Source organism: Pongo abelii, chromosome 11 (genome assembly GCF_028885655.2).
Source record: "Pongo abelii isolate AG06213 chromosome 11, NHGRI_mPonAbe1-v2.0_pri, whole genome shotgun sequence".
Classification (NCBI taxonomy): domain Eukaryota; kingdom Metazoa; phylum Chordata; class Mammalia; order Primates; family Hominidae; genus Pongo; species Pongo abelii.
In genome coordinates, this window is record NC_071996.2 from 16,773,460 (window position 1) to 16,797,429 (window position 23,970).

At 39.9% G+C, this 23,970-nt stretch overlaps 2 pseudogenes; one reads left to right on the plus strand and one right to left on the minus strand.

Annotated features, from left to right (window-relative positions):
* Positions 1–23,970, minus strand: part of LOC100445466 (double homeobox protein A-like) — a 57,184-nt pseudogene that overhangs the window by 28,588 nt on the left and 4,626 nt on the right.
* Positions 234–7,897, plus strand: LOC129057919 (ribosome biogenesis protein BMS1 homolog; annotated as a pseudogene).

The following is a 23,970-nucleotide window of genomic DNA, read 5'->3' on the forward strand; positions in this document are numbered from 1 at the left end:
GCCACTGAACTCCAGCTTGAGTGACAGACTGAGACTCTGTCTCAAAAAAAGAAAGAATGTCCATTACCTATACTGGAAAAATTGAGATTGCGATTTTGATGTGAAGTGTGGAATGAGGATTGGGTCCATTTAGTTTACCTAAACAGATGATGAAATACTGTTTTACAAAGCATTCCTTAGTGCAAAGTTCTGTGTGTGTTTGTAGTCATGGGAACAGTGAGAATGAGGTTTGGAATGTGGAGTGCTCTGTGGGCCTGTGGCGGGTGGGGCCAGTGGCACGTGCGTGCCTGGCTCACAGGTATGATTTTGCTGTGGCTGGCTGTTGTTGGTCATTGTGTTCTGAGAGAGGCCCACACTGAGAAACACAAATCTTACTTGTGATGTGTGAAGATTGCAGACTGGATGGATAGATTCCTTCCTAAAGCGGGGTGGGGGGGTGGGGGGGCATGTGGGGACCAGAGAGAAGCTTTCTTGTTTACTTGTTAAGTTTTGGATGACAATTACTACCGCTTCTTGCCATAGTCATCTGCCAAGTCCGCTGTGATTTTTCATTCAGGGAAATCTTAGCTCCTTGGGCTTACATTCCACTGTTGCCATCAATCTCCTCTTCTTAAATTTAAGTGTCATTTAAAAGAACAAAGTCCCTGTTCTCCCTAATATTTCTTTAGAACAGGGTCTGGGAGCATCGGGGTGAGGGACACGTCTGTTATTTTTATTCCAGTTTGTGTTCCCAGCCAGCTTAAGGAATGGTAGCTAATTGTAATGCAGATGTAACCATTTCCTGTAGCAGTACCACATTATTCAGAGACAAAGGTTGTGTTTTGTTTTGTTTTATTGATAATGATAACATAATTTTCCTAACATTTTTGTTCAAATAGAACTTTAAAAAAATCTAATGTTTAAAGAAAAAACCTTCATAAACATACACCAAATTTTTTCTTGTGGAAATTTAAGAATGAAGATGTAGAGAAAGAAGTTAAGGAAGAAACTGACCCCAACGAAGAGGAAAGTGCCAAGAAAAAGCATTTGGATAAGAAGAGAAAATTGAAGGAGATGTTTGATGCAGAATATGATGAAGGAGAAAGAACATACTTTGATGATCTTAAAGGAGAAATGCAGAAACAAGCACAGGTGAGAAACCTCAGTTCCTCTCAGCCGTTTGTCAAGACTATCATAGCGCAGGAAACCCTGACTTTTTTGGGTCTCTGCTTCCTATCCTGCTTCTGTGCCTTTCATTTGGACCCCTGGGTAGAGATGCATGTGAGTGAGTTTATTCATGCAGTGAGCTCATTGTTTCTGCAGTCAGAAAATCACCAGAAAAATTTGCATACCTATTTTGTACCAACAATTAGGAAACAGAAATGACTGAGACATGGTCTCTACTTTTCAGACTTTGACAGTGTAGTGATCTGAGACACCATGTTCACTTCAGTGCAAGCATTGGCTGCCTATTCCAATCGCTGCTTCCTGATTTGAATGGCAGGTGATCAGTGGCCTGTGTGGCTTATGGACACACCAGAGCTCCCAAGAGGAGTGCTCTGAAAACTCATCCTGGTCAGAGTTCAGAAAGACATGTGGAGTGTAAGGTCAGATGCGGAGATAAAGGGAGATGGTGTGGCCGTCCTGCCAGGGGGCGCTGACCAGGCTGTTGGAGGCGGTGATCTCACTATGAAGCAGACACAGAAATGTGTGTACAGTTGATGGCAAGCATCTGAGTTGTGCCTTGTTAGTGGGGCCAGGAGTGCCTCTGTAAGCTGGAACAGATTAGGTATATGATTTGTGAAATGGAGTTGAAAGGCTCTGCTCAGCCTAGGTCTTCATCTAGCCAAAGAACTATCTCCTGATTAGGCATTAGCTTAATGGTTGCAAGTCTGGGTTGACCTTTGACAGGCATGACTCAACTAACTGTGAAGTCTTTGCTTCACACCATTTACAATTTAAAGTTAGCTAGAGCCTTGTGGGCCATTGGAAAAGACTGAATTTTACACTGAAATGGGAGTCATTGGAGGGTTTTGAGCAGAGGAAACATACTCAGTTAATCAGATCACTCTGCCAAGAGATCAGTCGGGTGGCACAAACCAGAGGGCTGCCAGAGGAGATGACTGCCAGACTTAATTTGGATAGACTTTATTTGGAAGCTGAGTCAGTAGAATTTCCTGGTGGACTGAATGTGGGGTGTGTGAGAGGAAATGAGGATGGTGACTGGAAGTCCCTGGAAGGATGGGGTGTTGTAAGTTAGATAGGAAATCCTCTGTGGATGCAGCTTTGGGAAGATGATGTTTGGGTCTGCTGGGTGTCATGCAGACAAGCGGAGTGTCAGGTGTCGAGACAGAGGTCTGGCCAGGGACTTAGATGTACAGCCCTCAGCATGTAGATGCCACATCAAGCTGTGAGGTGGCTGAGGAGTGAGTGCAGAGTGAGTGGGAGGAGCAGGACTGGTGTGGGTGAGAGGGGGTGACTGCAGCCATGAGGCCTGAGCAGTGCCCAGGAGGGAGAAGCAGTGTGAGCATGCAGGCATGTGGGAGGCCAGCTGTACATGGAGGTGACACATTGTTCAGATCCCGATGCCATGTTAACTATGGTGAAGACAGAGTTGACCACTGCAGGAAGGGCGTGGAGGCCTTCAGCGATCTTGGCAAGCACCGATTTTCATAGATGTAGGAGAACGGGAGCAGGGGAACTGGAGGCTGTGACTGCAGAAAACTTTTGTGGGGTTTTGCTGCAGAGAGAAGCACAGAAATGGAGCAGTTGTTGGTGGAAGAAGTGGAATCAAAAGGTTTTGAGATAAGAGAGATAACAGAGGGAAGAGCTGTTGGAATAAAGTCCAGGAAGAGTGGATGGTGTCTACTGAGCAAGTGATTTGTGGCCCTGAGCAGACATGGACAAATCATCTGTGCCTGAGCTGCCCGTAGAACTTTCTGTGATCGTGGAGATGCACGTCTGTGCTTCCCAATACTGTAACCCTGGCAGCAGGTTGATATGGACCACTTCCAATGTGGCCAGTGTGATTGAGGAACTGCATTTTAAATATTATGTAATTGTAATTAATTTTAATTTAAATAGCCACACATAGCTCCCTTATGGGCCAGGTCAGAGCTCTGATAAGGCTGGATAAGGGAGTAAACCCAGGTAGAGGGTTGACTGTGAAGGTTCTTTCGGTTTGGGAGTGAATCAGGAAACAGTCATCTGCTGAGTGAAGGTGAGGGCGGTGTCGGGTGTTTAAAGAATTGTTTGGAGAGGAAGGAAAAAAAGGTGTGGACTGGGGACGTTTCCAGTGTTCGGGCATGCAGGGCTCCACAGAGTAATCTACATTGCTGTCCCTTGGAGCAGCAGAGAAGAAAACGGTTGGGACATATTCTGAGCAGACTGTAGAGGTAAAATGTGTAGGTTTTTTGTTGTTGTTGTTGTTTGTTTGAGATGGAGTCTTGCTCTATTGCCCAGGCTGGAGTGCAGTGGCACGATCTGGACTCACTGCAACCTCCATCTCCCGGGTTCAAGCGATTCTCTCACCTCTGCCTCCCGAGTAGCTGGGACTACAGGCACGCGCCACCACGCCCAGCTAATTTTTGTATTTTTAGTAGAGATGAGGTTTCACCATGTTGACCATGCTGGTTTTGAACTCCTGATCTCAAGTGATCCACCTGCCTCGGCCTCCCAAAGTCCTGGGATTACAGGCATGAGCCACCGTGCCCGGCTAAATGTGTAGTATTTTTAATAGGATAAAGCCTACATAATTCTGTCCACAGCTCGTTTACTTAGAAATTGCTCGTTTGTTCATATTAATCTTACGTTGATTATAGATAACGGCATATGGGTTTTTTCCTGTCATGTACAGCTGAATCATGCAGAATTTGAACATCAAGATGATCAAGCCAGAGTTCAGCATGAGGTTTTTCCATCTGGGATGTATGTCCACATTGAGACTGAAAATGTTCTCTGTGAATCTGTATATATATTTGACCCTCATTACCCCATTATCCTGGGTGGCTTGGGCAACAGTGAAGGCAATGTTGGATACATGCAGGTGGGTCCCTTTGCTGCGTATTTGGTGCCTGAGGCTCTGTGGATTTCCCTTCCATCAATCATCTTACCCTCTTGTCCCGTCAGATGCATCTGAAGAAACATCGCTGGTATAAGAAAATCCTCAAGCCCCAAGATCCAATCATATTTTCTGTAGAGTGGAGGCGGTTTCAGACCATCCTGCTCTATTATATCGAAGACCACAGTGGAAGACAAAGGCTTCTAAAGTAAACCCCACAGCACATGCATTGCAGAGCAGCCTTTTGGGTTAAAATATGATTACAATAACTTGCTTATTGCCGATATTAAGCCTTACAGGCTGCATCATTATAGCTTTGTGCTTTTCCTTCATAAAATTCCATTCCTAAGATTTTTCTCTTTTCTGGGAGCAGGGAGGTGGTTTGGAGTAAATCTATATCCAAATGTAAATGTCCCTAACCATTACGTAAAACTAGAATCTAAAATTTGTGGTTTGCTATATTTCTTTTTTTCCTTTTCTTTTAAGTCCCTATCACTTCACAGGGAACTGGTTTCTTGGCAATAGTCAGTGGCACAATGGTAACTATCTTGGATGATATCTTTTACAGATTGGCTTGAGAAATATATCCTGAAAGTGGGTTACGTACATGAGACTTTAAGTTGAAAATTACTCATTTTTAGTAACATAAAGTAAATTTCCCTTTGCTTTTAATCTTCCTACATCCTTTTCAGTAGGGTGTGGGAGTAGAGGAGGGGAAGTGGAAGAATTATAATGGTACTGAAGACATTTCCTATTTTTGTGTATCTTTTGGATTTATTTAAGCAAGTACTTAAGCAGTGCTCACCATGTGCTAACCACTATATGAGGTTGTGAGGAGCCATGGGAGACCAGGCAGACATGAGACCCCCTGCAGCCGTGCTGGGGTAGCAGTCTGTTCACTACATTTTCATTTGACCAGTCAGACAGGGCAGGGTTTATTGGTCCCATTTAACAGAGAAGAAACCAGAATAATGAACAGAAGGAATCTGCCCTAGAGGTTCAAATTTTAATTTCCTAAACATTGCAACTGAATTTTTCCTTTCCATTTCATTCCAAACAGATCATTATAGTGAAATTATGTTCCTCTGAAATCACTCTCAGGAAAGTACTCAAGTCTCCCTGTTTTTTTTTTCTTTTAGACAAAGTCTCACTCTGTCATCCAGGCTGGAGTGCAGTTGCGCAATCTTGGCTCACTGCAACCTCCATCTCCTGGGTTCAAGCAGTTCTCCTGCCTCAGCCTCCTGAGTAGCTGGGATTACAGGTATGCACAACCGTGCCAAGCTAATTTTTATATTTTTAGTAGAGACGGGGTTTCGCCATGTTGGCCAGGCTTGTCTCGAACTCCTGACCTCAGATGATCTGCCTGCCTTGGCCTCCCAAAGAACCAGGATTACAGGCATGAACCACCACACTTGGCCTCAAGTCACTCTTGTTAGTTTGGCTTACCAACTTTAAAGTTTTGGATTGCTTTTGTCAAACCACTGGGTTGCAAGTTCAGATGGTCTTTCTTGTTTTTCTTAGCTAACTGTAAGTTAAATTCACTTTGGTAATTTATTATGTCACATAAAATTGAAGTTTTTCTCTTGCTGATATTATTCCTATTTTCAAATTTTGGGGTTCCTGTTAGCCTGATTTTTGGATAGCTGCCACAGGAATTGTCCTTGATCTGAATAAATCCATAAAAATTGTGAAGAAATTGAAGCTAACTGGTTTTCCATATAAAATTTTCAAGAACACTTCATTTATTAAGGTTTGTATATCTATATATTCTCATATTTATAAATGCCCATATTGTTTGAGAAAAGGAATGAAATACTTCTAGAATATGGGCCTCATGTTTTTACACAAGTATTTGAAATCTTTTATAAACTTCCTGTTTTGTTTGTTTGCTCCTTTATATTGTGTTACTTAAATATGCCCAAAAAAGCAGGAGTAAAACAGAGGTATTTAGGAACTGAGGCTGTTACTCATGACTACCATGTAAGACTGCTACAGAACTCATATTGAAAATATGTCATTTTGGGGCTGGGCACGGTGGCTCATGTCTGTAATCCCAGTACTTTGGGAGGCCGAGGCAGGTGGATCACGAGGTCCGGAGATCAAGACCATCCTGGCCAACATGGTGAAACCCATCTCTACTAAAATACAAAAAAATTAGCTGGGCATGGTGGCGTGCGCCTGTAGTCCCAGCTACTTGGGAAGCTGAGGCAGGAGAATCTTTTGAACCTGGGAGGTGGAGGTTGCAGTGAGCCGATATCGCACCACTGCACTCCAGCCTGGCGACAGAGCAAGACTGTCTCAAGAAAAAAAAAAAATGTCATTTTATCCACTGGGTTCTGTTTCCTACTTTTTTGATTTGTGTTAAGAAAGGGAAAAAAAAATCACAAGTTTGTCTAACCATTCAGTAGAAAAATAAAGCATTTGCAGACAACTTGGCAAGGGTAGACAAATGGATGTACTGTTTTTCAGTATTTGGGGAAGGTGGTTTGAGCAGTATTTATTGACAATTTCATTAGTGGGGATGTTTCTATTAAAAACACATAGTAAGATCATTAAGTGTTCTTGCAATATAAAGTAATAATACCACCAGCATTTATCTTACTGTTTTCATGTTCTAAGTGCATGCATCTCAGTAAAAGGTTCTGGGCTGCAGTCTAGGCTGAGAGATGCCAGCAAAGGCTGCCTAGGCCAGTGCAGTCCAGTAAATCCCTCTTCAATCTTCTCTTCCACACAGACAGCAGTGATGAGCATGCCCATGAACCCACATGATTATTTTGGGAAAAATGAAAGAGTTGTATTCTTTTTGTGGTAGTAATTCCACTTTCAGGGGCAAATACATTTTGATTATTTTATCACCTTTCAGTGAGTTGTTTTTGTTCTTTAACCAAGGATGTATGTTTGAGGTACGAAGTAAAGCATAAAGTATATGATTTTGTGTGTGTGTTTTTATCTTGCTATACCCATAGGAAATGTTTAACTCTGCCTTGGAAGTGGCCAAATTTGAAGGTGCTGTGATTCAAACTGTCAGTGAGATAAGGCAGCAGATCAAGAAAGCACTCCGGGCTCCAGAAGGAGCCTTCCAGGCCAGCTTTGAGCATAAGCTGCTGATGAGCAGTGAGTGTCTTGAGTAGTGTTCAGGGCAGGGTGTTACCATTCATGCTTGAATTCTAGCCAGTGTGATGAGAGGCTGGAGTCAGGTATCTAGAGAGTTGAGCAGCTCCAGCCTTAGATCTCCCAGTTTTATGCGCAGTGTGATGAGAGGCTGGAGTCAGGTATCTAGAGAGTTGAGCAGCTCCAGCCTTAGATCTCCCAGTTTTATGCGGTGTGCCCATCCGCCTTGTGTCTGCAGCCCCCTGGCCACACCCAGTAACAGTCCTGGGATCTATGAGAGTAGCTTCCTTAGTGAGCTTTCCCTTCAAATACTTTGCAACCAGGTAGAGAAGTCTGGAGTGAAGGTTTTGTTCTTTGTTTCTTTGCAATATGGATATGAATCTTCTTTTGAAAATGTTAAAGTAAATTACTTCTCTTTTCAGATACTGTCTTCATGTGAACTTGGTATCCTGTTTCCATCCCAGCCTTCTATAACCCAGTAACATCTTTGTTGAAACCAGTGGGTGAGAAAGACACCTGGTCAGGAATGTGGACCACAGGACAACTCAGGCTCACCCACAGCATCAGACTAAAGGCAAACAAGGACTCCGTACAAAGTACCAGTGGCGTGTGTGTTGGTGGAGATGCAGCCTGTGCTCTGCAGACAAGGAATCACACAGACACTTTTCTATAATTTCTTATGTGCTTTGATTGTTCAAATATAAAGTCTAACATTAAATCTGATTGAACAAGTGTATATTCATGGAATATTTTGGAATGGAATACCAAAAAATGGTAATAGTGGTTCTTTCTGGATTGAAGACAAACTTTTCTTCTTTAAAATAAATTTTATTTTATATATTTGAGGTTGACCACATGACCTTAATAGACAGTAAACTGGTTACTATAGTGAAGCAAATTAACATATCTACCATCTCACAGTTACATTTTTTGTGTGTGACAGGAACAGCTAAAATCTACTTATTTAACAAAAATCCCAAAGACAATACATTTTTGTTAACTATAGCCCTCATGATGTACATTAGATCTCTAACTTGATCATCCTATATGTCTGCTACTTTGTATTTTTTTAATGTACATCTCCCCATTTGCTATTGGTCATTTCCTATTTGGCTCATTTTTCAACTGGGTTGTTTTTCTGTTATTAAAAGAGTTCTTTACTGATTTTTGGACATTAACACTTTATTAGATATGTGATCTGCAAATATTTCTTCCAGTCTGTAGGTTCTCTTTTCATTTTATTGGTTGTTTCCTTTGCTGTGCAGAAGCTTTTTAGTTTGATGCAGTCCTCCTTGTTTATGTCTCCATTTGTAGCCTGGCTTGTGGTGTGGCATCCAAAAAATAATTGCTAAGGCCAATGTCAAGAGGCTTTCCCCCTATGTTGTCTTCTAGGAGTTTTACGGTTTCAGGTCTTATTTGAGTCTTGAGTCTTGTATCTGTTTTGAGTTGATTTTTGTGTATGGTGTATGATCAGGATCCATTTTTATTCTTTTGCATGTGAAAATCCAGTTTTCCCAGCACTATTATTGATGAGACTATTTTTCTTTCCATTATGTTGTCTTGTTTGCTCTTGTCAAAAATTAGTTGACAGTATATGTTTGGATTTATTTCAAAGGTCTCTGTTCTGTTCCATTGGTCTATATTTTTTGTTTTTATGCCAGTATCATACTGTTTTGATTACTATAGCTTTGTAATACAATTTTAAATCAAGAGGTGTGCTGCCTCCAACTTTTTCTTTCACAGTAATCTGCTGGCTGTTTGGGGTTTTTTGTGGTTCCATATGAGTTTCAGGATTGCTTTTTCTGTTTTTTTTTTTTTTTTGAGATGAAGTCTCACTCTGTTGCCCAAGTTGGAGTGCAGTGGCACAATCTCGGCTCACTGAAACCTCCACTTCCCGGATTCAAACAATTTTCCTGCCTCAGCCTCCTGAGTAGCTGGGACTACAGGCACATGCCACTATATCCGGCTAATTTTTGTACTTTTAGTAGAGAGAGTGTTTCACTATGTTGGCCAGGCTGGTCTCCAACTCCTGACCTCATGATCCACCTGCCTTGGCCTCCCAAAGTGCCAGGATTACAGGCGTGAACCACAATGCCTGGCCAGCATTGTTTTTTTCTGTTCTGTGAAGAATGCCATCAGAACTTTGATGAGGATTGTGTTAAATCTGTATATTTGCTTTGGGTAGTGTGAACATTTTAACAATATTAATTCTTCTGATCCATAAACATAGGATATCTTTTCATTTGTTCATATCTAAATTTCTTTCATCAATGTTTCATGGTTTTCAAGTGTACACATCTTCCATCTTCTTGGTTAAATTCATTCCTAAGTATATGTTTTTCTTTGATGCTATTGTAAATGAGATTGTTTTCTTGATTTCTTTGTCAGCTAGGTTATTTGTATATAGAAATGCAACTGATTTTTATATGTTGAGTTTATACTTTGCAGCTTAACTGAATTGATTTAGTAGTTCTCAGAGTTTTTTGTGGAATTTTTGGAGTTTTTTACATAAAGGGTCTTGTCATCTGCAAATAGAGATAATTTTACTTTAATTTAGTTGCTTTTTTTTCTCGTCAGATTGCTCTTGCAAGTACTATGTTGAATAAAAGTGATGAGACTGGGCATCCCTATCTTGTACTCAATCTTAGTAGAAAAGCTTTTAGTTGTTCCCTACTGATTATGATGTAGGCCATGGGTTTCTCATAAATGGTCTTTATTATGTTGAGGAACTTTCCTTCCATACATAAACTATTAAGAGGTTTTATCAAGAAAGGTTGCTGTACTTTGTTAAATGCTTTTTCTGCATCAATTCAGCTGACCATGTGGTTTTATCTTTCATTTTGTTAATGTGATATATCACATTGATTGATTTACATATGTTAAACCAGCCTTGCATGCCAGAGATAATTCCCACTTAATCATGAAGTGTAATCTTTTCGATGTGTTGTTGAATTCTACTTCCTAAATTTTTTTTCCTGATCAGCCATTTATTTATATATATATATATTTTTTTTATTACACTTTAAGTTCTAGGGTACATGTGCACAATGTGCAGGTTTGTTACATATGTATACATGTGCCATGTTGGTGTGCTGCACCCATTAACTCATCATTTACATTAGGTATATCTCATAATGCTATCCCTCCCCACCTCCCCCCACCCCACAACAGACCCAATGTGTGATGCTCCCCTTCCTGTGTCCAAGTGTTCTCTTTGTTCAATTCCCACCTATGAGTGAGAACATGTGGTGTTTGGTTTTTTTGTCCCTGCAATAGTTTGCTGAGAATGATAGTTTCCAGCTTCATCCATGTCCCTACAAAGGACATGAACTCATCAATTTTATGGCTGCATAGTATTCCATGGTGTATATGTGCCACATTTTCTTAATCCAGTCTATCACTGTTGGACATTTGGGTTGGTTCCAAGTCTTTGCTATTGTGAATAGTGCCGCAATAAACATACGTGTGCATGTGTCTTTGTAGCAGCATGATTTATAATCCTTTGGGTATATACCCACTAATGGGATGGCTGGGTCAAATGGTATTTCTAGTTCTAGATCCCTGAGGAATCGCCACACTGACATCCACAATGGTTGAACTAGTTTACAGTCCCACCAACAGTGTAAAAGTGTTCCTATTTCTCCACATCCTCTCCAACACCTGTTGTTTTCTGACTTTTTAATGATCGCTATTCTAACTGGTGTGAGATGGTATCTCATTGTGGTTTTGATTTGCATTTCTCTGATGGCCAGTGATGATGAGCATTTTTTCATGTGTCTTTTGGCTGCATAAATGTCTTCTTTTGAGAAGTGTCTGTTCATATCCTTCACCCATTTGATGGGGTTGTTTGTTTTTTTCTGGTAAATTTGAGTTCATTGTAGATTCTGGATATTAGCCCTTTGTCAGATGAGTAGACTGCAAAAATTTCCTCCCATTCTGTAGGTTACCTGTTCACTCTGATGGTGGTTTCTTTTGCTGTGCAGAAGCTCTTTAGTTTAATTAGATCCCATCTGCCAATTTTGGCTTTTGTTGCCATTGCTTTTGGTGTTTTTAGACCTGAAGTCCTTGCCCATGCCTATGTCCCGAATGGTATTGCTTACGTTTTCTTCTAGGGTTTTTATGGTTTGGGGTCTAACATTTAAGTCTTTAATCCATCTTCAATTAATTTTTGTATAAGGTGTAAGGAAGGGATCCAGTTTCAGCTTTCTACATATGGCTAGCTGGGCAATGTCAACTTTGTAAATTAACTTTGAGACCTGTCTCAGATTTTTGGGGTTCACAAACTATACTCCAAGGATATAGTAACCAAAACATCATATGTCTGGTACAAAAACCATGACACAAAAGCCAATGGAACAGATCAGAGAAGGTTTTAGGCTGCACTCCTACAACCATCTGATCTTTGACAAAGTCTATAATTAGAAGCAATGGGAACAGACTCCCTATTCAATGAATGGTACTAGGATAACTGGTTAGCCATATTCAGAAGATTTAAAATGGACAACTTCCTTCCAACATATTTAAAAAATCAACTTAAGATGAATTAAAGACCTATATGTAAAACCTAAAACTATAAAAACCCAGAACATAATATTCTGGACATAGGCAATAACAAGGATTTTATGATCAAGTTTCCAATAGCTATTGCAACAAAAACATAAATAGACAAGTGGGACCTAAGTATACTAAGGAGATTATGTTCAACAAAAGAAACTATCAGCAGAGTAAACAGACAAGCTACAAAATGGGAGAAAATATTTGCAAACTATGGATCTGACAAAGGTCTCATATCCAGAACCTATAAGGAACTTAAAAAAATTTTTAAGCAAAAACTAAACAACCTCATTGAAAAATGGGCAAAGGACAAGAACAGACACTTCTCGAAAAACACATACATGCTGTCAACAAGAATATGAAAAAATGCTCCATTTTAAAAATCACTAATCATTAGAGAAATGCAAATGAAAACCACAATGAGATACCATTTCATACCAATCACAATGGCTACTAATAAAAAGTCAGAAAATAACAGATGTTGCTGAGGTTGCAGAGAAAAGGGAAATCTTATACACTTCTGTTGGGAATGTAAATTAATTCAGCCATTGTATAAAGCAGTTTGAAGATTTCTCAAAAAACTTAAACAGAACTATCACTTGGTGCAGCAATCTCATTACTGGGTACATACACAAAGAAATATAAATTGTTCTACCAAATGACACACGTACTTGTATGATTATCACAGCACTATTCACAGTAGCAAAAACATGGAACCAACCTAGAGGCTCATCAGTGGTGGACTAGAAAAAAAAATGTGTACCGCCTGACGTGGTTGCTCACGCCTGTATTCCCAGCACTTTGGGAGGCCGAGATGGGTGGATCATTTGATATTAGGAGTTTGAGAAAAGTCTGGCCAACATGGTGAAACACCATCTCTACTAAAAATACAAAAATTAGCCAGGCGTGGTGGTGCATGCCTGTAGACCCAGCTACTTGGGAAGCTGAGGTGGCAGAATAGCTTGAACCTGGGAGGCGAAGGTTGCAGTGGGCCCAGATTATGCCACAGCACTCCAGCCTGGGTGTCAGAGTGAGACTCTATCTCAAAAAGAAAAAAAATTGGTACATATACACCATGAAATACTGCATAGCAACAAAAAAACAATAAAATTATGGCTTTTGCAACAAAATAGATGTAGCTGGAGGCTACATCCCACAAATTAAGCAAATTAACACAAAAACAGAAAAAGAAAGCATATATTATCACCTATAAATGAGAGAGAAACATTGGCTCCACATGGTCTAAAACAGGGACCAATAGATACCAGGGCCTGTGTGAGGGTAGAGGGTGGAAAATCGGTGAGGACTGAAAAATTACTTATGCCTATCAGGTACTATGCTCACTACCTCAGTGACTAAATTATTTTTTCCATGAAACCCCAGCAACATGCAATTTACCTACATAACAAAGCTGCACATGTACCCCTTGAACCTACAATATAAATTTAAAAAGAAAAAAATGAATATCAATAAGATACTTAGTAAAAACACAAGTGTTTGGAAATCAAACAACAAACTTCTAAATAATTCACAAAGAAACATCAAAATAAAATTTAGAATACATTTTGAATTGAAAGATAAACATCTGAAGTGCTGAAAGAAAAGAGATGGCTTCAGTCTCGAAACATATACAAAAACATTGAAATTTCAATCAGATAGTAATTGGTATGTGATTTGATCATCTACTTTAAAATTTACACAAAACTGAGAACCCAGCTAGGTGCAGTGGCTCACACCTGTAATCCCAGGACTTTGGGAATCAGAGGTGGGTGCAACACGAGGTCAGGAGTTCAAGACCAGCCTGGCCAAGATGGTGAAACCCTGTCTCTACTAAAAATAAAAAACTTAGCCAGGCATGGTGATGAATGCCTGTAATCCTGGCTACTCAGGAGGCTGAGGCAGGAGATTCAATTGAACCCAGGAGGCAGAGGTTGCAGTGAGCCAAGATCGTGCCACTGCACTCTAGCCTGGGTGAGAGGGCAAGGCTTCATCTCAAAAAGAAAAAAAAAAATTGAGAACCCAGATAAAAATAGCTAACTTTATTCTCCAAAAGAAAAAAGAACGACAATGAGTAGAGGTCTGCTTCTATTGGCTATCAGATAATCTTATAACCCTGCAGTACTGTGATGGTATGAAGCACATCCACAGCAGTAGTGTGACAGTCAGGTATCAAATAGACAAGAACTTCAGAGAAGACAAATATAACATTTGAAATCAGTAGAAAAAAGCATTGCTTTGAGAAAGTTATTATTTGGAATTTGAAGAAATAAACAATAAATTTCAAATAACTTAAAGAATGAAATAAAAAATAAAATACAACGAAGTTTTTAAAATATTCATGCCTTTTCCTCATGACGTGAAATACAAATATCATGAAGTAAAAGACAGAAAAATTTTACTAACTAAACAAACTCATTTTTAGCAAACAATTGATAAATACCATTAAAAGACAAATAACAAATTAGAAGAAAATATTTACATGGTATATATAACAAAAAATGGATATTCAGAATGTATAGAGATTATCAAATAATAAAGAACTTGCAAATCCCAGTGGGAAAATGAGCAAAGAATATAAAGAGGAATTGCACAGAAGAAAAAGTATGCATTATGTATTAACAAATGAAAAGTTGCTTCATCTGTGTAATGGCCAAAATGTATGTTAAAATATAAGACAGCATTTTTCCCATCTCATTGGTAAAATAAAAAATACATATGCACTTCATAAATTCATATGTCACTTCAGCATTTTTACAGTTAATATCACTGTTATTCTTAAAAAGTTGAAAAATTAAATTAGTTAAAAGCAGTATGAGAGAAATTATTGCAAATATGTGTATAATATTGTTAGGAGAAACCCAAGTAAGACCCCAGAGGCGTAAGTTTAAAATGAAGACTAATCGGTTTATATACATAATAAGTAAAAAATATTCTGTACATTAAAAAACTCACAAAACAATTAAAAGGCAAAAAAATCAAGAAAAAATAATTTCAAAATAAATGCCACAACACAGCTTGCTGTGGTCAAGATTCCTCTCCATTCTACCGTGATGTCTAAATAGATTTTTGGGCATCTAGACTAACATTGGGTTTGTACACTCCCAGAAAATTCAAGACCAGTAAATGCACCCAACCTTACAACCCTGAAGCATATTATCACATAGCGGTCTTGTGTAGTTTGCTAAAACGTAATGTACTACCTGTCACAGAATGAGCACTTAACTGATGTTGGGTGTGATGTAGCATAGTAGCAAAAAACTTTAGAATTAGGCCACAATGTTTTTAAGGGCTTTGCACGACCCATTATTTTTTGGCACTTAATTTAAAACCATCTGCATGCTTATTTTAATTTTGTCATTACTTGCCATTGTATCCATCTCAGGACACTGATCAAATAATCACAAAAATCACAGAGACGATACTCTGCTAATTAAGCAAGTTTTCTTTTTTTCTTTGTGAAACCATTCTTCATTTTTTTTTGTTACTTAGAAATAATTTCTACTGCTAATTTATTTTTAGTGATATTTTGCACAGATTCTCCAAGTAAAAAACCAAGAATGACCAATTTTATTGGGAAAATACTAAATGTAACAAACTTTATTCTTTGATAAGTGAAGACTATTTTTCTAATTTTGCTTAAACATTTTAGGTTTAGCCTTAGGTAATAAAGTTAACAGAGAGAATGTTTACTACCATACATAAATTCAAAAGACTTGTTAGTTTATATTGTCAATTTAATGTTGAACAAAGTTGCTTGAAATTTTCAGATAAAATAACTTTAGGTAAGCTTAAGAAAAGTTTGATTGCATTTTGTTTATAATCTTGTACTTCTATTTTCATTCTGATTTAGTAGGCTGCATATTTAAAAAAAAAAAATTTCAGGCAGATTGTGGCCATTCCTTTTCCTCTTAAGTTTTATTTGATTGTTCTTCCAGAACAAATATTAACATTTGCAGTGCTGCATCTGGATCAAGCAGTTTGGTTAGAGAAATTTAAACCTTTAAATCACAAAACAGCTTGTTTTCAATTGTCATAGCTGACATTGAATCTATGCCTAATGGTGTAAGCAATGTGGATATTGGAATGTCTCTGAGTTTTATATTAATAAATTTACTAGCTAAATAAGTGATGTAATCATCTGTTGATGTCTGAGATGAAGAATGAGTAAAAACCACATAAAAATCTTCCATAAAACTAAACTTATCTTGGAATTCTTTGCAAAAATAAATTCTGTGAGACGGAACTTTGGAAAGTTTTCCTGTAATTTCTTGAAATCGAATTTAACAGTGCATGGTAGTCTGACCATTCTGCATTCTCCTTTCTGTATAAAAAAATCACTATTTCAAGGCCAGAGATCCCCCTTTACATGGCTTGTTAAGAATGATTCAAAATCTAGCATGATTCAAGATACTGATGGATTTTGGGTAGTTGAAGATAATTCCTCTGGTGGCTAAAATGGTTTGAAGATCATTTGTGCAGCAGTCATTCAAGATTAAAGGCTCCCTAGTTAACTGTCCAGTGAGATCACAGTTCCTGTGATAGTGGCAGAAGATGTCCAGCAAGGAGTTAGCAGCAGCCTAGTTGGCTTTTGTTGCATTCTCAATGAAAGCAGAAACTAATGAATAGCACAGCACTCAAAGTAATCAAGTTCCTGCTTTCTTGTCAAAAATTGAAGACATACTGCTCCAGCTACTTTGGGGCTTAACACTTTCTCTAATTAAGAAGAGATGTTGAGAGCTTCTAGGAACCCATCATCCAAGACTGTGGCACTAAAAAAACACACCTGAGATTTTACTCTGCGAAGTTATTTTCTATTAAATTCACTGCCTTTTTCACATCAGAGTGAATAATGACAATACATTGTAGCTTTGTCATTTTGCACTCTTCATTCTGATTTTCCAGCAACTTGCATTCCTTTCAACTGCTCATAAGTTAAATTTCTCAATGAAGTAATCACAACACAACTATCTCCTTGGACAGTTTGGAGTTTCCTGAAAAAAACAGATATACCACCATATGATCCAAAAATCCCACTGCTTGGTATATACCCAAAAGAAAGGAAATGAGTATATCAAAGAGATTTCTGTACTCCTAGGTTTGCTGCAGCACTGTTTACAATTACTAATATTTGAAAGCAACCTAAGTGTCCATCAACAGATGAATGAAGAAAATGTGGTACATATACACAGTGGAGTACTATTCAGCCATAAAAATGAAAGCCTGTCATTTGCAACAACATGGATGGAACTGAAGATTATTATGTCAAGAAAAATAAGCCAGGCACAGAAATACAAACATCACATGTTCTCACTTATTTCCGGGATCTAAAAATAAAAACAATTAAATTCATGGACATAGAGAGTAGAAGGATGATTACCAGAGGTTGGGAAGGATAGTGAGAGAGTGAGGGGGAGGCAGGAATTGTTAATGGATACAAAAAACAAAAAAGAAATAATACATAATAAAAACCTACTATTTGATAGCAAACCTGGGTGACTATAGTCAATAATAACTTAATCATATATTTGAAAATAACAGAGTGTAATTGGAATGTTTCTAACTCAAAGAATCACTGAGGGGATACCCCATTCTCTATGATGTGCTTTTTTCACATTGCATGCCCGTAACAAAACATCTCATGTACTCCATAAATACTATGTACCCACAAAAATTAAAAATAAAATACAAAAAAGAACCATCTTCTTTCTGTGTAATAAATATTATAGTTTCAAATCCAAGGCTAGAGAGCTGCTCTGAAACAACATACACTCTTTTGACTTGAAGAGTTTTCTCTTTGCTCTATACATAGGTATTTGTAGAAGTTAACATTCTGGAACATTGACTTCCAACACAGCAAGAGGGACAGCCACACATGTAAAATACAATGACAGAGCAGGAATCACGAGTGCATTCTACTGAAAATGTGAGCAAGCCAAATTCAAATTATTTTTCAAACTCATTGATTTTAGCTACCGAAAGGTCTATAGGACATTATCAGACAGTTTTTGTAGAATCTAAGATTTAGAATGTGAACTTGAATGTGACTGTGATCATTATGCAATAACTGCTGTAAAAACTCAGGTTGGTGTTGGCCACATAGGACTATAACACTCTTGTGTTGCCTTGACAAGCTCCTCTAAATGTGGCCATAAACTTAGTGCCTTTCAGTGTTCTCCTTTTTCCCATAGACTCACAGACAGCGAGAGACACCTGGCTCCCCCACATCACTTCCTTAGCAGCCAAGAACAGCATGTCACCCAGAATGAATTCTGGCTGTGGCACAAAATGGTCTACATAGACAGATGTCTGGCATTTGGTAATACTGGGTGAGAGCTTTCCAAGCTCTTATGAAGTATACGATGCATAAGGTCCATTTCTAAATACTAGAAACATCTTGCTGTGAAAGCACATAAAGTCCATAGTTAAGATGATGATGCCATGCAGAAAAACACATGGCAATGTAACCACCAGTCTTTACTTTTTCAATGGCCTTGCACATGGCTGTTACTGTACTGCTGAAGTCCAGTGTCAGCAGTTTATGTTTCCCCATTGTGTCATCAGCCCAATGCAAAGTACCATCAAAATTACACCTGGAGGTGCTAACAGGAAAATAATCTGAGTAAATCCACATTTGCCATCTCAACTTCCAAAGATTGGTCATCAAACAGTGTGTTTCTGTCTTTCTATCTCGGCTGTCACCTTTACTACACTGTAGGGGTCTGAGGTTTGTAGAGTGGATATTGCAGAGTTCTGGTTGTCCTTGTGAGGTCTGATATGATAAACTGTTTCAAAGAAAGTATGCCTGATTACAGAAATGAGTATTGTCCCCTGACAATCCACATAGAATTCTGGGGCATTCTTCTCTTTACATTTAATAATAGCTTCTGCTAAACTTGTAATGTTCTGTGGCATTGTAACACTTCTTCACCTTCTTGCTCACTTCCCACCTACTTGCTCAGAGCTCCAATGGGCTCAGAGCAATGTTTGGAGTGCCAATCACCCTGAGCTCAAGCTTGCTCTGAGCATCATCTTCTCTGAGCTCCATCTTACACTGAGAAGCACCTGCTGCAAGCTCCATCTTGCTCGGAGCTCCTTCTTGCTCCAAGCTCTATCTACTCCAAGCTCCATCTTGCTCAGACCTCCATCTGCTGCAAGCTCCATCTTGCTTGGAGCTCCTTCTTGCTCCAAGCTCTATCTACTCCAAGCTCCATCTTGCTCAGAGCTCCATCTGCTCCAAGCTCCATCTTGCTCGAAGTGCCGATCGCTCCAAGCACTATCTTGCTGTGAGCAACATCTGCATACACATTCATCTTACTCAGAGCTCCATCTAGTCAGAGATCCATCTACTTTGAGCTCCATCTTGCCGGGAGTTCCAATCATTCCAAGCCCCATCTTGCTGGGAGCTCCAATCACTTCTAGCTCCATTTTGCTCTGAGCACCATGTGTTCGGAGATCATCTTACTCTGAGCTACATGTGCTCTGAGTTCCACCTTGCTTGGAGCTGTAATCATTGTGGGCTCCATTTTGCTCTGAGCTCCAACTAAAACCAAGCAACATCTCCTCCAAACTCCATCTTGCTTAGAGCTCCTTTTTTGCTCAGAGCTCTATCTGCTCTGACCTCCTCTTGCTCAGAGCTCCAAGCGCTCAGAGCAATGTTCAGAGTGCCAATCACTCTGAGCTCCCTCTTGCTCTGAGCACCATCTACTCTGAGCTCCATCTTACACCAGCAACATCTGCTCCAAGTTCCATTTTGTTCGGAGCTCCTTCTTGCTCAGAGGTCTATCTGATCCGAGCTCCATCTGGTTCAGAGATCCAAGCTCCATCTTGCTCTGAGCACCATCTGCTTGAAGTTCCATCTGCTCCAAGCTGCATCTTGCTTACAGCTCCCATCACTCTGAGCTCCATTTTGCTCAGAGCTCCATTTACTCAGAGCTCCATTTGCTCCAAGCTCCATCTTTCTCAGAGCTCCAATCACTCCAAACTCCATCTTGCTCTGAGCACCCTCTGCTCAGAGCTCCATATGCTCGGAGCTGCATCTTCTAGCTCCATATTGCTGATACCTCCAATCACTTCCAGCTCCATTTTGCTCTGAGCATCATGTGCTCAAAGCTCCATCTTACTGTAAGCAGCATGTTCTCTGAGCTCCATCTGAAACTGAGCAACATTTGCTCCAAGCTCCATCTTGCTTAGAGCTCCTTCTTGCTCAGAACTTCATTTGCTCCGAGCTCCATCTGCTCCGAGCTCCATCTTGCTGAGAGCTCCAATTACTTCCAGCTTCATTTTGCTCTGAACACCATCTGCTCAAGCTACATCTTACTGTGAGCAACATGTTTTCTGAGCTGCATCTTGCTCAGAGCTGCATCTGCTCCAAGCCCCATTGTGCTCAAAGCTCTAATCACTCCGAGGCTGATCTTGCTCTGATCACCATCTGCTCAGAGCTCCAATCCTCCAGAGCAAAATTTTTAAGTTCCAATCATTTCAAGCTCCATGTTGTTATGAGCATCTGCTCTGAGCTCTATCTTACACCGAGCAACATCTGCTCCAAGTTCCATCTTGCTTGGAGCTCCTTTTTGTTCAGAGCTCTATCTGCTCCAAGCTTAATCTTCCCTGAGCTCCATCTTGCTTGGAGCTCTAATCACTCTGAGCTCCATCATGCTCTGAGCTCCATCATGCTCTGAGCACCATCTGCTCTGAGCACCATCTGAAACTGAGCAACATCTGCACCAAGCTCCATCTTGCTTAGATCTCCTTATTGCTCAGAGTTTCATCTGCTCTGAGCACCATCTTGTTCAGAGCTCCATCTTGCTCAGAGTTCCAACTGCTCAGAGCAATGTTCAGAGTTCCAACGACCCCAAGCTTTATCTTGCTCTGAGCTCCATCTTACACAGAGGAACATCGGCTCCAAGCTCCATCTTGCTTGGAGCTCCTTCTTGTCTGAGCTATATTTGTTCTGAGCTGGACACTCTGTGCTCCCTGTTGCTCTGTGTTCCATCGGCTCAGAGCTCCATCTGCTCCAAGCTCTATCTTGCTCAGAGCTCCAGTCACTCCCAGCTCCATCTTGCTCTGAGTACCATCTGCTCTGAGCTCCATTTTGCTTGGAGCTCCATCTTGCTCTGAGACCATAGGCTTGGAGCTCCATCATACTCTGAGCAACATCTGCTCTGAGCTTCATATTAATTGGAGCTCCATCTCACCTGGAGCTCCATCTGCTCTGAGCTCCATCAAGCTTGGAGCTCATCTTGCTCAGAGGTCCATCTTGCTTTGAGCACCATCTGCTCCATGTATGTTTATAGCAGCACTATTCACAATGGTAAAGACTTGGAACCAACCCGCACGCCCATCAATGATAGACTGGAAAAAGAAAATGTACTACATATATGTCATGGAATACTACACAGCCATAAAAAGGTATGAGATCAAGTCCTCTGCAGGGACAGGGATGAAGCTGGAAGCCATCATCCTCAGCAAGCTAACACAGGAACAGAAAACCAAACACTGCATGTTCTCACTCATAAGTGGGAGCTGAACAATGAGAACACATTTTAATACTATTATGCCCTCTGAAAATGGTCTCTGTTTCTCTTAACAAAGGATATTTATACTTTGTAATTTTGTTCTCTCTAAAGGACTGTGGCTTCTTCTGTCTGTGCCAGTCTAGGGTACAGGTTGACTACCTCACTGTGAAATGACCCACCCCATGTCCACACATGGTTGGTCCCTCCTGTGAACTGTTTGTTCACAGACTGTTACCACCTGTGGGTCATTTGACGGGAGGTGACCTCACACAGCAATGCACCAGGCAAATCACCAACTGAAAGAATCACTGAAACAACATGTGTCTGCTTATTTCAAAGAATGAATAGGAGTCAGTTGAAGGTGATTAAGTCAGCAACATCTTAAGGTGATAAGATGTCAGTAACATCTTAGATGACCAAGAATAATTCTGTGGGCCCCAAGAACACATGACAATATGGACTATGCCAGCAAAAATCTCACCCATCAGACAACAGCAAATGACACTGTGGCTCAAATATTAAACGTCTTCTCTTGATGTGTGAAAGCACATGACCAGCAGCAGGCAAAAACATCAGGGAGACAAAGGCTTTGTTGCATATCTGTGGACTTCAGTCTCCAGTGAGACACTCAGAGCCTACATCTCCTGTTACCACTGCTGTTTTTATTGCACAGAACATTTCCATATATGTTTCATTGTACAAGAAAGGTTTCGACAAACATATATCTGATAAAAGGCTGTCTTCAAAATGTCTAAGCAACTAACACTACTTACTAGCAAAAACACAAAAGAGAAACTAATAACCAAACAAAACCTGAATAGACATTTCTACAAAAAAGACGTAACACTGAAAACAAGCTTTAAAAACCTGAATAACATAACAAACCATGAGAAAGATATAAATCAAAACAACACACATATCATCTCACTATAATTCAAATGGATGTTATCAAAGTGATAAAATATATTAAAAGAGACACAAATGCTGGTGGAAATTTCCAGAGAAGAACTCGTTTGGTAAGAATGTTAATTAGTATACAGCCGGGCAGGGTGGCTCACGCCTGTAATCCCAGCACTTTAGGAGGCCGAGGCCAGCAGATCATGAAGTCAGGAGATCGAGACCATCCTGGCTAACACGGTGAAACCCCATCTCTACTAAAAATACAAAAAATTAGCTGGGCGTGGTGGCAGGTGCCTGTAATCCCAGCTACTCAGGAGGCTGAGGCAGGAGAATGGTGTGAACCCAGGAAGCGGAGCTTGCAGTGAGCCAAGATCGTGCCACTGCACTCCAGCCTGGGCAACAGAGCGAGACTCCATCCAAAAAAAAAAAGAAAGTTAGTATACATACTATAGAAACCAGTGGAGGTTCCTCCAAAAATTAAACCTACAACTACCACTTCATCTAACAATTCTACTACTAGTATACTTTCAGTGCAAAAGAAATCAGTTTATGCAAGAGGTATCAGCCATCCTATGTGGACTGCAGCACTATTCACAATCGCCAAGATAAGGAATAAACTTACCTGCCCATCCACAGATGAAGGGATAAAGTAACTGTGGTGGACGTATACAAACAGAATAGTCTTCAGCCAGAAAATCAAAATGAAATTTCATCATTTGGAGCCATACTGTTGAAGCTGGACGACAGCATGGTAAATGACCTAAACCAGGCAGACAAAAAAAAACATTGCCACATCTCACTCATGTGGAACCCAAAATAAAAGGCTTTATTGCAATAGATCTAGAGAGCACAACAGTGGTTTCCAGAGATTGGAGGGAAGCAGGGGAATGGGCAGGGATCAGAAATAGATACAAAATTACACTTAGATGAGAGGAATGAATTGTTCCTCTCTGTTCCACAGCCCAGTGACCGGAGGTTAACAAAACATCACACCTTTTTCACAAAATCTAGAAAAGAAGATTCCAAATGTTTTCACCACAAAGAAATTAACAACTGTTTGTGATAACAGAGACTCTAAATATCCTGATTTTAACATTCCTCTGCATCTGCACTAACCACAATGCCCCACTCTATCTCCCCCCATTGTATACTTTTACTATATGGCCAACCTTTTAAAAAATATGAAATACGCAATGCTAAAATTCATGCATACCACAAAACACCCTGAATTTCTAAAGCAATCCTGAGAAGTCCAAACTACATTGGTTGTGTCACACTTCTCGATTTTAAATTTCATTGAAAAGCTAGGGACCCCATTTCACACAGAGCAGTGGAACAGATTAGAGGACCCAGATGTAAACCCACACCCCTAACACCATCTGATCTTCAAAAAAATCCACAAAAATAAGCTTTGGAGAAAGGGCTCCCTCCTCTCTCAAAAGATGGTGCCAGAATAAACTGCTAGCCAGTTGCAGAAGAAAAACAGTGGGCCCCTGTGTCTCACCCTGTACAGAAATTAACTCAAAATGAATGAAAGATGTAAACGCAAGACCTCAAACTATGAAAAGCCTGCAAGAGAACTTGGAAATACCCTTCTTGACAGAGGATTTGGCAAAGCATGGCTATGCCTAAGTCCCCAAAAGCAAGTGCAATTAAAACAATTATTGACAAGTGGGGCCTAATATACAAAAGAGCTGCTGCACAGCAGAAGAAATTACCAACACAGTAAACAGACACCCTACACAATGGGAGAAAATGTTCCCACATACGCATCTGATGACGTCTAATATCCAGGATCTACCTCAAATACATTAAGCAAATACATCAGAAAAACAAAAACTCAATGAAGAA